This window comes from Myxine glutinosa, chromosome 4 (genome assembly GCF_964187855.1).
Source record: "Myxine glutinosa chromosome 4, kmMyxGlut1.1, whole genome shotgun sequence".
Classification (NCBI taxonomy): Eukaryota; Metazoa; Chordata; class Myxini; order Myxiniformes; family Myxinidae; genus Myxine; species Myxine glutinosa.
In genome coordinates, this window is record NC_136264.1 from 176,899,075 (window position 1) to 176,913,383 (window position 14,309).

The following is a 14,309-nucleotide window of genomic DNA, read 5'->3' on the forward strand; positions in this document are numbered from 1 at the left end:
CGTTTGATGATAGTCGTCACAAAAACGTCAACAATGATGCCGACATATATTTCTTCGTTTTTATTTCATTCAACATATTAGCCGGAAGTAAAATATGTTTCAGGAAATTACCGAGAGATATTTCTTCGTTTTTTTTATTAGTTATGTGCGCATACACTTTAAATAGGTTTATTTGAAATCTTTAATTTTCCACAAACATTCCACACACGCGGGAAAATGCAGAGATATATTTTTTAAAATCGCGTCATGGTGTATCATACACCGCCCAACATGACACCGACGGCAATGTGTCGATATCTATTTTAAATTCGATATATCATTTCATTTTTCACAGTCGCTAACATAGTTTTAGACTCGGTTGAAAAAAAACGAGAAGAAAATCCGATGAAAGTTGCCGTTTATAGAACGAAATGAATTCTCAAATGCCTGTAACTTCAAGGCCATTGAGTCTCTCTCACGCCTTTATCTCCAATATAACTCACCATCATGGTTTTAGACTCGGTGTCAGCAACGCGGGAAAACGCAGAGATATATTTTTAAAAATACACCATATCACCGCCCAACAGCCAACAAGTATCATACACCGCCCAACATGACACAGACGTCAACATTTCGACATTATCGCTTTTTCTTTAAACCGAGCCGAACCGAATAAACCGAGTGAATTCACCGTTTACCTTTGGTGACAGTCGTCACAAAACGACATATATTTTTTCGTTTTTATTTCATTCAACATTTTTAGCCGGAAGTAAAATTACCGAGAAATTACCGAGTTCAGGAAATTACCGAGACATATTTCTTGGTTTTTTTATTTATTAGTTATTTGCGCATACACTTTAAATAGGTCTATTTGAAATATTAAATTTTCACAATGTAATTTACTTGCCATTTGTCATTTGATAATTATGAGACACTTCCTATTGAGGACCGTGATTGAGGTTTGAGGATCATGCGGTGCGTGGAAACTTCCATTTCCAAAATGGATGAAGAACGCAGACCTGAACAGGATGCAGCTAGAAAACGAATGAGAAGGGCGAACGAGTCCGTCGTCGAACGTCAATGCAGACTTGAACAGGATGCAGCCAGAAAACGAATGAGACGGGAGAACGAGTCCGTCGACGAACGTCAATGCAGACTTGAACAGGTTGCAGCAAGAAAACGAATGAGACAGGAGAACGAGACAGTTGAGGAACGTGAACACCGACTCGCACAGGATGCTGCTGCAACAACGATGAGGAGGGAGAACGAGACCCTCGACGAACGTGAACACAGACTCGCACAGGATGCTGCTGCAACAACGATGAGGATGGAGAACGAGACCCTCGACGAACGTGAACACAGACTCGCACAGGATGCTGCTGCAACAACGATGAGGAGGGAGAACGAGACCCTCGACGAACGTGAACACAGACTCGCACAGGATGCTGCTGCAACAACGATGAGGAGGGAGAACGAGACCCTCGACGAACGTGAACACAGACTCGCACAGGATGCTGCTGCAACAACGATGAGGAGGGAGAACGAGACCCTCGACGAACGTGAACACAGACTCGCACAGGATGCTGCTGCAACAACGATGAGGAGGGAGAACGAGACCCTCGACGAACGTGAACACAGACTCGCACAGGATGCTGCTGCAACAACGATGAGGTGCGAGAACGAGACCGTCGATGAACGCCAACACAGACTCGCACGGCATGCTGAGCAACAAAGACGTTGGAGTGCTCAGCAAACATATACAACCGCAGCCATAATGAATCCGGCCGAAGTATCCGATAATATTGTTCAAGAGCATAAATGCGGTCCAGTGACGTCACCATGTGTGTACTGTTCTGCACACCATTTCACAAATGAATCAACAGGACAAGGGGATGGATTTACACTGTGTTGTTCCAAGGGAAAAGTTAAATTGCCTCCACTATTTGCCGTACCTGCTCGACTGCAACAACTTTATCAGGGTGACGATGGAAAATGTCGCAACTTCCGAGACAATATCCGGAATTACAATTCGGCATTAGCTTTTGCATCAATGGGTGCTCAGATCTCATCTCCTCCAGGAAATGGACCATACTGTTTCAAAATCCACGGTCAAATTTACCATCGCTGTGGTCCATTACATCCATCACATGTACATGAACAAGCACAATTTGCACAATTATTTATTTTGGATACAGCTCAAGCTACAAAGGAACGTATGAATCGACCTGAGAATCACAGATGTTTGCAAGAATTGATGGCAGAACTGCACAACATACTATCTGACGTTAATCCTTATGTCACATGTTACAAGACTATGTTCGAGCGTGAACAGGAAGAAATCAGGAAAGCTGTCCTTGAAGATCGCCTCCCTTCTACCTTGGAAATGCATTTTCGTCGACTGTGTGCAGACGACCAAAGACGTTACAACATACCAACTGCTGATGAAATTGCTGCTGTCTTCGTTAGTGGACAAGATGGTGAACCACCTGCAAACAGGGATTTCCAGGTTCATTTGCATGACCAGGGCTTACACAATCTCTCTCCACTTTCCTCTCACATTGATCCCATGACATATCCCATTCTCTTTCCACATGGCGAGCCTGGATGGATGATAAACATGCCTCACCAGCGACAGACTGCGGTTCGAAACAAGGTAACTCATCGTGAATTCTATGCCTACCGACTGGCTATTCGAAATGAATTCAGCACTATCCATTCTTCGGGGAAATTGTTCCAGCAGTATGTTGTCGACGGTTATTGCAAGGCAGAAGCAAATCGACTGCAATACTTCAAACAAAATCAGGAAACCCTTAGAGCCATGGAATACAGAGGACTACTGGACCACGTCCAGAACGTTGCTGCTGATAACCAACGTCCTGTCGGTCGTATCGTCATTTTGCCGTCGAGTTTTGCAGGGAGTCCCAGAGCTATGCAGCAGAACTACCAAGATGCTATGGCCATTGTTCGCAAATTCGGAAAACCAGATCTTTTCATCACGTTCACGTGTAATCCAAAATGGACAGAGATACAAGAAAACATCGGCCAACACCAACGAGCTGAAGGCAGACCAGATTTAGTGGCACGCGTGTTTCATCTGAAATTAAAAGAGTTAATCGACGATATAACGAAGAAGCACGTGTTGGGCAAAGTACGTGCATTTCTCTACGTCGTCGAGTATCAGAAGCGTGGCCTACCGCATGCCCACATATTACTCATGCTGTGCCAAGAAGATAAAATTTGTACCGCTGAAGACATTGACAGAATTGTTTCCGCACAAATTCCTAATTCAAATGAGTCACCAGAGATCCATTCCTTGGTGAAGTCTCACATGATACATGGTCCGTGTGGCAATTTAAATCGCCATTCGATTTGTGTGAAAGATGGAGTGTGCAGTAAAGGCTTTCCAAAAGCGTATGCTGCAGAGACACTTGCGAGCATAGATGGCTATGCCCTTTACAAGCGTCCCCCAAATGGACCCACCATAACCGTTCATGGAACCGATGTTGATTGCCAATATGTCGTCCCATTCAATGCTTATTTACTGAAGAAGTACAGAGCACACATCAACATTGAGGTTTGCGCAAGCATAAAGAGTATAAAGTACTTATTTAAATATGTGTACAAGGGACATGACTGTGCCAGCATCGAAATTCGAGAGCGCGGGAGAGTGGAGGTGGACGAAATAAAGACCTATTTGGACTGTAGATATGTCAGTGCCCCAGAGGCAGCATGGAGATTGATGGAATTTGAAATGCACAAACAGTCCCATTCCATCACCAGACTTGCGGTACACTTACCTGAATTGCAGACTGTTGTGTTCAGGGATGGTAACGAGGAAGAAGCCATTGTACGACATAGGGGTACAACACTTACAGCTTGGTTTCAGTTAAACCAGAGAGACCCTGAGGCACGAAGTTATCTGTACCATGACATTCCAAAATATTACGTATTTGAAGATGGACGAAAGACATGGAAACTTCGACGCCGGGGCGGCAACAAGGTTATCGGACGCATGGTTTCGGCAAGCCCTATGGACATTGAGCGCTTTCATCTTCGTGTACTCCTGCTGCACTGCCCTGGTAAAACATCATTTGAAGATCTCAGAACCGTAGATGGAGCAGTTTGTGAAACATACAAGGATGCAGCCAGGAAATTACATTTAACAGAAGATGATACAGAATGGGACAGGTCCTTAGCTGATGGAGTTATCTTTGCCATGCCACAACAATTGAGATCTCTTTTTGCAACCCTATGCATATTCTGCACACCAACAGACACGTCGGCACTGTGGGAAAAATATAAAAACGACCTTTGCGAAGATTTTGTGCACAGCGGCCATATCTTGGAACAAAGTATTTTCATGGCATTGCGAGAAATACAGTCCTTCCTCCTAAGACATGGACAGACCTTGGAAGCATTTCAGTTACCAGTACCTCCAGACACTGTTGAAGATCTTTCGAGCGATGATTATCAGTATGTACCGGGAGATGAACATGAAAAAGGTGAAAACAACAGACAACTACTAAATGATGACCAAATCAAAATTGTAGATGAGGTCCTACAGGCCGTTCATTGTAGGGACCAGTACACAGGCAACCGGTTGTTTTTCGTTGATGGACCGAGCGGAAGTGGCAAGACCTTTCTCTATAATACGCTTCTGCACATCTTGCAAGGCCAGTGTCGTTTGGTTCTTCCAATGGCGTACTCGGGCATTGCAGCAACATTGCTAGCAGGGGGCCGTACATCGCACCATCGATTTAAATTGCCAGTGCCCATTTTGGAAAACTCCACATGCAACATATCACCTACGAGTAAAGATGCAGATACTCTAAGGAAGGCCAACCTATTCATTTGGGATGAAGCACCTATGGCTCCAGCATATGCTTTAGCGGCTGTTGATCGATGTCTCCGGGATGTAACCAGCAACAACATTCCTTTTGGTGGAAAGGTCTTACTTCTTGGTGGGGACTTCAGGCAGGTTTTGCCCGTTGTACCTCGCGCTGCACCTGCAGCAATCATCGCCACATGCATCAAGCGTAGCAAGTTGTGGCCAAAGTTCAAACTGCTGAACTTAAAATCAAACATGAGAGCTAATGATGACGAAGAATTCTCAAAATGGTTACTGTCGGTTGGAAATGGGACTGTGGAAACAATTCCTGACTCAGATTTAATACGACTGCCTGATCGTATCTGTGTAGAAGACAACATGTCTTTAGCAGAGGCTGTTTTTGGTAATTTGAACGAAATCCATTCAAACTATGATGCGCTGGCACAACGAGCCGTGTTGTGTCCAAAGAATGAATCCACATTTGTGATCAACGATGAGATACTGGATGCATTTCCTGGGGAAGAAAAGACGTACTTCAGCGCTGATTCCATTGTCTGTGATGACCCTGAAGAGGCACTAAATTATCCTATGGAATTCCTAAATCAATTAACTCCTTCTGGAATGCCATTGCACAAACTTCGTCTCAAAGATGGTGCTGTCATCATGTTACTCCGTAACTTTGATCCGAAACAGGGACTGTGCAATGGTGCAAGATTGGTTGTTAAAAGATTGTTGCCAAACATAATAGATGGAGAAATAATTTCTGGCAGTCACAAAGGAACACGCACATTTTTACCCAGGATTAGTATTGCACCTTCCGATACAACACTACCATTCGTACTCAAACGCCATCAATTTCCAGTTCGTGTGGCATTCTCTTTCTCAATAAACAAGAGTCAAGGTCAAACATTACACAAAGTTGGGATTTACCTACCAGAACCCGTCTTCAGCCATGGCCAATTATATGTTGCATTGTCGCGTGCTAAACGATTTGAGGATGTCAAGGTAAAGGTAGTCAGTAATGGCCAACAGGGAAAAATTGATGGCCGCAGTGGAATCTTCACCCGTAATGTTGTTTACCCGGAGGTCCTGCAGTGACACCATTCAGGCAACAAAAGGAGGTCACGAAGGAAAATAGTTAATTACTCCGACACATTTAGTTGCGGTGATTGAAAAATCACCGGACTATTGTTGCTGTTTTGATGCTTTTTACTGCTGTTTTGATGCTTTTTCACTGCTGTTTTGATGCTTTTTCAGTGCTGTTTTTTCACAGCTGTTCTGATGCTTTTTCACTGCTGTTTTGATGCTTTTTCACTGCTGTTTTGATGCTTTTTCAGCTGTTTTGATGCTTTTTCACTGCTGTTTTGACGCTTTCCACTGTTGTTTTGATGCTTTTTCACTGCTGTTTTGATGTTGTTTCACAGCTGTTCTGATGCTTTTTTGCCGTTTTGCCTAAAAATCTCATTTCAAAAAAAAAAATTCCAAAAAAATCTCACAATGATGACATATAATTCAACGAAAACGTTGAAGCAACCGCATAATATTACGGTGTTGTTTAACTCTGAGTGAGAATAGTTCTAAATTTTTAAAACTTTCTTCTGATATTTGTGATTTCTTTCAAACAAACTGTATTTCCCATCTACACGGGCATGTATGTATTCCTATTAACGTTATGTAAAGTACATAAATTGTGTGGATTACATCATTTGTGGATGTGATCAATTATTGCCAGTAACCATTTTATATAACTGAATGTGCAGGTGCAGCATCTAACTCAATATGTCGAAATGTCACACACATCCATGCCCGTGGGATTCCCACGGGTGACCCCGCTAGTCTTATTATAATAGAGCAAACGTATATGGTTGTGCATGTTTGTGTGCGACGAAAACGTCTTCTTCTTCTTCTTCAAATAAAAAAGCCCACCCTCTCATTTAACCCTCTTAATTGCGTCAAGACTGCTGAGACCCCTCAGACCTTTCACGACCCTTTAATTTCCCAAAGACCCTTCGGACCACCAAGACCCCTGAAGACCCCAAAGACCCAAAACACACCAAAGACCCAAAATAACCATCAAGGCCCTGAGGCTCAAAAAGACACCGAATACCCAAAGACCCAAAATAACCAAGAAGGCCATGAGGCTCAAAAAGACCCCGAATACCCAAAAACCCAAAAGACCCCGAATACCCAAAAACCCAAAAGACCCCGAAGACCCAAAACACCCAGAAGACCCCAAAGACCCAAAACACCCCGAAGACCCCGAAGACCCAAAACACCCCGAAGACCCAAAACACCCCGAAGACCCAAAACACCCCGAAGACCCAAAATAACCATCAAGGCCCTGAGGCTCAAAAAGACCCCGAATACCCAAAAACCCAAAAGACCCCGAATACCCAAAAACCCAAAAGACCCCGAAGACCCAAAACACCCAGAAGATCCCAAAGACCCAAAACACCCCGAAGACCCAAAACACCCCGAAGACCCAAAACACCCCGAAGACCCAAAACAGCCCGAAGACCCAGAACATCCCAAAGACCCAAAACACCCCGAAGACCCAAAACACCCCGAAGACCCAAAACACCCCGAAGACCCAAAACACCCCAAAGACCCAAAACACACCCGAAGACCCAAAACACCCTGAAGACCCAAAACACCCCAAAGACCCAAAATACCCTAAAGGCCCAGAGGATCCAAAAGACCCTGAAGACCCAAAAGACACCGAAATGGTCAAAGATGCCTACCCCTCTGAAACGACGTGTGGTGAGGCGCGCGGAGCTCGCCGAGTCACGCCAATTAAATTAATAAATAACGGCACACAACTCCTCTGCTCTCGATTGCATTGGTTTCGTTGGCTGATTTGGGATGAGCAAGATGGTGGATGGATAGCTTCGACTGCTCCCATTCACCAGTCAAGTACATGTTCTCAGAACTGAAAAAGATCATTACACTGATCGTAGAAGTGTTTACTCCATAAAGAAATAACTTCTCTTTACAACCGTGGTGAATTTCACCGCGTGAAATGGACTCCGTTGTGGTAATCGAAATTTTCGAGATTGCGCAAACCTCTGCTCTTGCGGATCCCGTACTTGGGCGTGTTTGGCGATAAAGAATGAATAAATATTCAGGCGTATTCACGTTTAATAACGGCGTTTATCTTCAACATAAATAACCGAATCTTTTGTAACGAACGATTTGCGTATGGTGATAAAGTAACGACAAAATGAGTCGATGACGCAATTAAAGGTTTACATCTTTGGATGAGTAAAGAGAGCTAATTGCTCGAGAGCCCGGATAGCTCAGTCGGTAGAGCATCAGACTTTTAATCTGAGGGTCCAGGGTTCAAGTCCCTGTTCGGGCGGAGTTTTTTTGTTTACCTTTCAAAAAAGGAAAGATATTTCTGCAACTGGACTACTGCAACAGCCTCCTCAATGGTTCACCCTAAAAAATCACCAATAAACTCTAATACATTCAGAACTCCGCTGCCCGTCTACTCACCCATTCCCGGACTCGTGACCACATCACCCCCGTCCTTTATAAGCTTCACTGGCTCCCCATCCCCCAGAGAATCCAGTACAAAATCCTCCTCTTGACCTACAAAGCCCTCCATAACCTGGCCCCATCCTACCTGGCTGACCTCCTCTCCAGACACACTCCCACCCGCAACCTCCGCTCTGCTGGTACCAACCTCCTGACCCCTCCCCCCTCCCCCCCCCCATCCGGACCAAATTCAGATCCTGGGGGGACAGGGCCCTCTCCATCGCTGCTCCCACCCCTTGGAACTCACTACCTCACACCATCAGAAACTCCTCCTCACTCACCACATTCAAAACATCACTCAAGACCCACCTGTTCAACACTGCATTCAACATTTAACCCCTGACTATCTCTTCTCCTTCTCATTCCTTTTGCTTTGATTATTTACCTATTGATTTTTGTCTTTTTGCACTTGTTTTTTGTACTCTGTCAAAGCGTCTTTGGGCTTCTTGAAAAGCGCTATATAAAATAAATATTATTATTATTATTATTATTATTATATACTAGCGGGTCACCCGTGGGAATCCCACGGGCATGGATGTGTGTGACATTTCGACATATTGAGTTAGATGCTGCGCCTGCACATTCAGTTATATAAAATGGTTACTGGCAATTGATCACATCCACAAATGATGTAATCCACACAATTTATGTACTTTACATAACGTTAATAGGAATACATGGCCGTGTAGATGGGAAATACAGTTTGTTTGAAATAAATCACAAATATCAGAAGAAAGTTTTTAAAATTTAGAACTATTCTCACTCAGAGTTAAACATCACCGTAATATTATGCGGTTGCTTCAACGTTTTCGGTGAATTATATGTCATTCCCATCTACACGGGCATGTATTCCTAATAACGTTATGTAAAGTACATAAATTGTGTGGATTACATCATTTGTCGATGTGATCAATTGCCAGTAACCATTTTATATAACTGAATGTGCAGGCGCAGCATCTAACTCAATATGTCGAAATGTCACACACATCCATGCCCGTGGGATTCCCACCCGTGGGAATCCCACGGGCATGGATGTGTGTGACGAATTTTAAATATATGTCGACTGTTATTTTAGGCGGTGTATTTTCGTTTATCATCATGGCGCGATTTTAAACAATATATCTCTGCATTTTCCTCTCCAATACCTCCTCACACTTTACACACACACCGGCCCATGTTTACATATACACACACACACACACATATACACCCACACACATATACACACACACACACACGTACATCGACACACATGCACACACACACACACACACGTACAGACACATATACACATATGCACACACATATGTATCCATATATGCACATTATACACATATATACATCTACACACACACACACACACACACACACACACACACACACACACACACACACACACACATACACAAAAACAGACACACACACACACACGTACAGACACATATACACACATACATATATATAGACATACAACAACATGCATTTTAAGGCCATTTTCCCTGCTAGAGCGGGGGTTAGCCTACATACACATACACACACATATATATACACACACACACATATGCACGCGCACACACGCACGCACACACACACACACGTACACACACACACACGTACACATGTCCCACATGTATATATCCCACATCCCACATGTATATACATGTTTAAAGTGTACGTGCCCTTCCCCCCTCCCCCGCCCGGCAACGCTGGGTACTTCTGCTGGTAACTAATAAAATAAAAACGAAGAAATATCTCTCGGTTTCATGAAACTCGGTGGAATTGGATGAAATTCGCTCGGTGAATTCACTCGGTGTATTCGGTTCGGCTCGGTTCACTCGGTTTAAAGAAAAAGCGATAATGTCGACATGTTGCTGTCTGTGTCATGTTGGGCGGTGTATGATACTGGTTGTCTGTTGGGCGGTGTTGGGCGGTGATATGGTGGGCGGTGTTGGGCGGTGATATGGTATTGGGCGGTTGGGCGGTGGGCGGTGATATGGTGTATTTTTAAAAATATATCTCTGCATTTTCCCGCGTTGCTGACACCGAGTCGTTCTTCATCGACTGTGTCATTCATTTTGGAAATGGAAGTTTCCACGCAACGCATGAATTGTCACGAGTCAAGAGGAAGTGTCTCGTCATCATCAAATGACAAATATATTACATTGTGAAATTTAAAGATTTCAAATAAACCTATTTAAAGTGTATGCGCAAATAACTAATAAATAAAGAAACTGTAGCGGCTACCGCTGGGTTTTCACAATCGCCTTGCACCTATCAAGGACGCGGAGCGATCACCATGCCGGGCTCGTCCAGGACGCCCGGGCAGGCCCGCGCTCAACTTACCAGGCCTCGGTCGGGATGCCCAGGCATGCCCCCTCTCGCCTTTCCTGGGCAAACGCTCCGGGATAATATGTATATATATTGCTGCCCGATAAACGGGCTTTTCAGAGTGCCTGAGTGTTTGGTTTGATTAAAGAAACTCGGATGAATTCCAGCTTTTTGTCGCGTCCATTCTTCCGATCGACGTGGGAGCCCCAGCTCCTTCATTGGTGACCTACCGACATGGACACGGCAGTCGCCCTTAAACTGCCTACCTTCTGGGAGGCTCACGCAGCGGTTTGGTTCGCACAGGCGGATTCCCTGTTCGCCCTGCGAGGCATCATGGCCGACGACACCCGCTTCCACCATGTGGTAGCAGCGCTCGGTTCGGCCACCGCGGCCCGCGCCCTGAGCCTCCTCGAGAGCCCGCCAGCCGCTGACAAATACGGCGCGATTAAGAAGCTTCTCCTCGACGCTTTCGCCCTCCCATCGGCGGAATGCGCACGGCGCCTGCTCGACCTGCCCGAGCTCGGCGACACGCGCCCTTCCGAGCGAATGGACTACATGCTTTCACTGCTCGGTGAGCACTCTCCGGCATTCCTGTTCCGGGAGCTGTTCCTCCGTCAGCTGCCTAACCCGGTACGCCTCGCCCTGGCAAGCACGACGATCACAGATCCCCGGGCCCTTGCCAGAGAAGCCGACAAGATCTCCGCCGCAGGTCAGCGCATCGCAGCGGCGACATGGGACCCACCGCCGTCTGACGCAACACCCATGGCGCCCGAGCACCCGGCACGGTCGACGACCGAACTGCCGACGCAATTGGCGGCCGCTACACCGAGCCGACCACCTCCAGCACGACGACCGGGGCCTCCACCTGACCAAGCGTGGTGTTACTATCATGCCAGGTTCGGCCAGAAGGCCCGGACATGCCGACCCCCATGCACCTTCGGCAGGCCGGGAAACGGCCGGGCCGGCGTTCATTACCAGCCATGAGCGCCGGCCACACGGGCAACTTACTGTTCATCACGGATAAAGCGTCCGGACGGCGCTTCCTGTGCGACACCGGCGCCCAACTGAGCGTCATACCCGCCTCTGACCAGGACAGGCAGTCCGCGGTTTGCGGCCCCTCCTTGGTTGCGGCCAACGGATCGACCATCCGCACCTTCGGCCCGCGCAACGTCACCCTCTGCTTCGGCGGCCAACGCTTTGCTTGGACGTTTGTAACCGCAAACGTGCCCATGGCTCTGCTAGGCGCCGACTTCCTCTGCGCACACGGACTGCTTGTGGACGTCCAACGGCGTCGTTTAATCAACGCCGAAACCTTCAGCTCCCTGGTATGCACATTGAGCAGCTCCGCGCCGACCGAGCTGGCATGCGCCGTCCCGGCGGCGAACGAGTTTGCTCGCCTGCTCACGGAGTTCCCGGCCCTCACGCGGCCGACGTTTTCGGCCGTCGCAGTACGGCATGGGATCGAGCACCACATAGCAACCACGGGCCCGCCGGTCTACGCCAGGGCCCGCCGCCTCGACCCAGCCAAGCTCACCGTGGCGAAGGCCGAATTCGACGCGTTGGAGCATCTCGGCATCGTGCGGCGCTCCGATAGCGCGTGGGCCTCGCCACTGCACATCGTGCCAAAGCCGGGGGGTGGATGGCGCCCGTGTGGCGACTACCGCCGTCTCAATGACGCTACCACCCCTGACAGGTACCCGATCCCGCATATCCAAGACTTCTCCACCCGTCTGGCGGGACGGGTCATTTTTTCGAAAATTGATCTCATACGGGGATATCACCAGGTACCTGTCAGGGCGGCCGACGTCCCTAAAACGGCAGTCATCACGCCGTTCGGCTTATTCGAATTATTGCGGATGCCGTTTGGTCTCAAGAACGCGGCTCAGGCGTTCCAGCGCTTGATGGACGGCGTGCTGTGTGACCTGCCGTTCCTTTTCGTTTACCTGGACGACATCCTCGTCGCCAGCACGTCCCGGGCCGAGCACCTCCTCCACCTCCGAACACTGTTCGGGCGCCTCAGCGAGCACGGCCTCATTGTCAACCCGGCCAAATGCCACTTCGGCACGACGGCCGTTGATTTTTTGGGCCACCACATCACCAAGAACGGGGCCGTGCCGCTGCCAACTAAGGTCGAGGCCATCACCACGTTCCCGTGTCCCCGCACCATAAAGGCCCTGCAGGAATTCCTGGGAATGGTGAATTTTTATCACCGCTTCGTGCCCCGCGCTGCTCAACTCATGCGGCCCCTCTACGAAGCCCTCCGGGGCAAGCCGGCCAAGCACGACATCGCCTGGTCCGCAGCAATGGATGCGGCCTTCCAAAGCTCAAAGCGGGCCCTCGCCGATGCAACACTGCTTGCTCACCCGGTGCTCAACGCTCCCATCGCCCTCACCACGTATGCCTCCGACTACGCGGTGGGCGCCGTACATGAGCAATGGGTGAACGGGGTTTGGCAGCCACTCGCTTTTTTCAGCCGGCAGCTCCGGCCGAACGAGCTCAAATACAGCACGTTTGACCGGGAGCTCCTCGGTCTACACCTGGCCGTCCGCCATTTCCGCCACCTCCTGGAGGGCCGACCTTTCACGGCGTTCGTCGACCACAAGCCGTTGGTTTACGCCATGGCCAAGGTCACGGAGCCGTGGTCGGCCCGCCAACAGCGCCACCTCTCCGCCGTGTCGGAGTTTACCACGGACATCCGGTACGTCGCTGGCAAAAACAACGCCGTGGCCGACTGTCTTTCCCGGGCCAGCGCGAACGCGGTCCACCTGGGCGTGGACTTTGCGCTTATGGCGGCGGACCAAACCACCGACACCACGGTGCAAGCCCTCCGGGCGGCGGACACGGGCCTCCGCCTGGCCGACATCCCCTTCGCGGACACTGTCCTGCTCTGCGACGTCTCCCAAGGCCAGCCTCGCCCCATCGTGCCCGTCACCTGGCAACGCCGCATCTTCGCCTCCCTCCACGGCCTTTCCCACCCGGGCCGGAAAGCTTCCCAGAAGCTGGTGTCGGCGCGATTCGTCTGGCACGGCCTTCGTCGGGACGTCCGCGATTGGACCAGCACCTGCACGGCCTGCCAACGGGCCAAGGTCCACCGACACACCCAGGCCCCGCTGGCACCTTTCACCGTGCCCGAACGACGTTTCGACCACGTCAACGTGGATCTGGTGGGCCCCCTCCCCCCGTCACGGGGGTTCACACACCTGCTCACCATGGTGGACAGGACCACCAGGTGGCTGGAGGCCGTTCCCCTCGTCTCCACCACCACCGCCGACGTGGCACAGGCTTTCATCGCCACCTGGGTCGCCCGCTTCGGCGCACCGGCGGACATCTCGTCAGACCGCGGACCACAGTTCACCTCCGAGCTGTGGGGCGCGGTCGCCCGCAACCTGGGGGTCAAGCTCCACCGTACTACGGCCTACCACCCCCAAGCAAACGGGTTGTGCGAGCGATTCCACCGCTCCATGAAGGCCGCGCTCATGTCCGGCCTTCAAGACGGCGGTTGGGCCGACCGGCTGCCGTGGGTCCTTTTGGGCCTCCGCACGGCCCCCAAGGAGGACCTCCAGGCATCCACCACCGAGCTGGTCTATGGCCAGGCGCTACGCGTCCCGGGCGAATTCGTGCCCGACGCTACCAGTCC

General features: G+C 49.2%; 1 non-coding gene across 1 annotated transcript; it reads left to right on the top strand.

Annotated features, from left to right (window-relative positions):
- Positions 1-8,092: 8,092 nt before the first annotated feature.
- Positions 8,093-8,165, top strand: TRNAK-UUU (transfer RNA lysine (anticodon UUU)). Its single transcript has one exon. It is a non-coding gene; the product is annotated as a tRNA-Lys (tRNA).
- Positions 8,166-14,309: the final 6,144 nt, after the last annotated feature.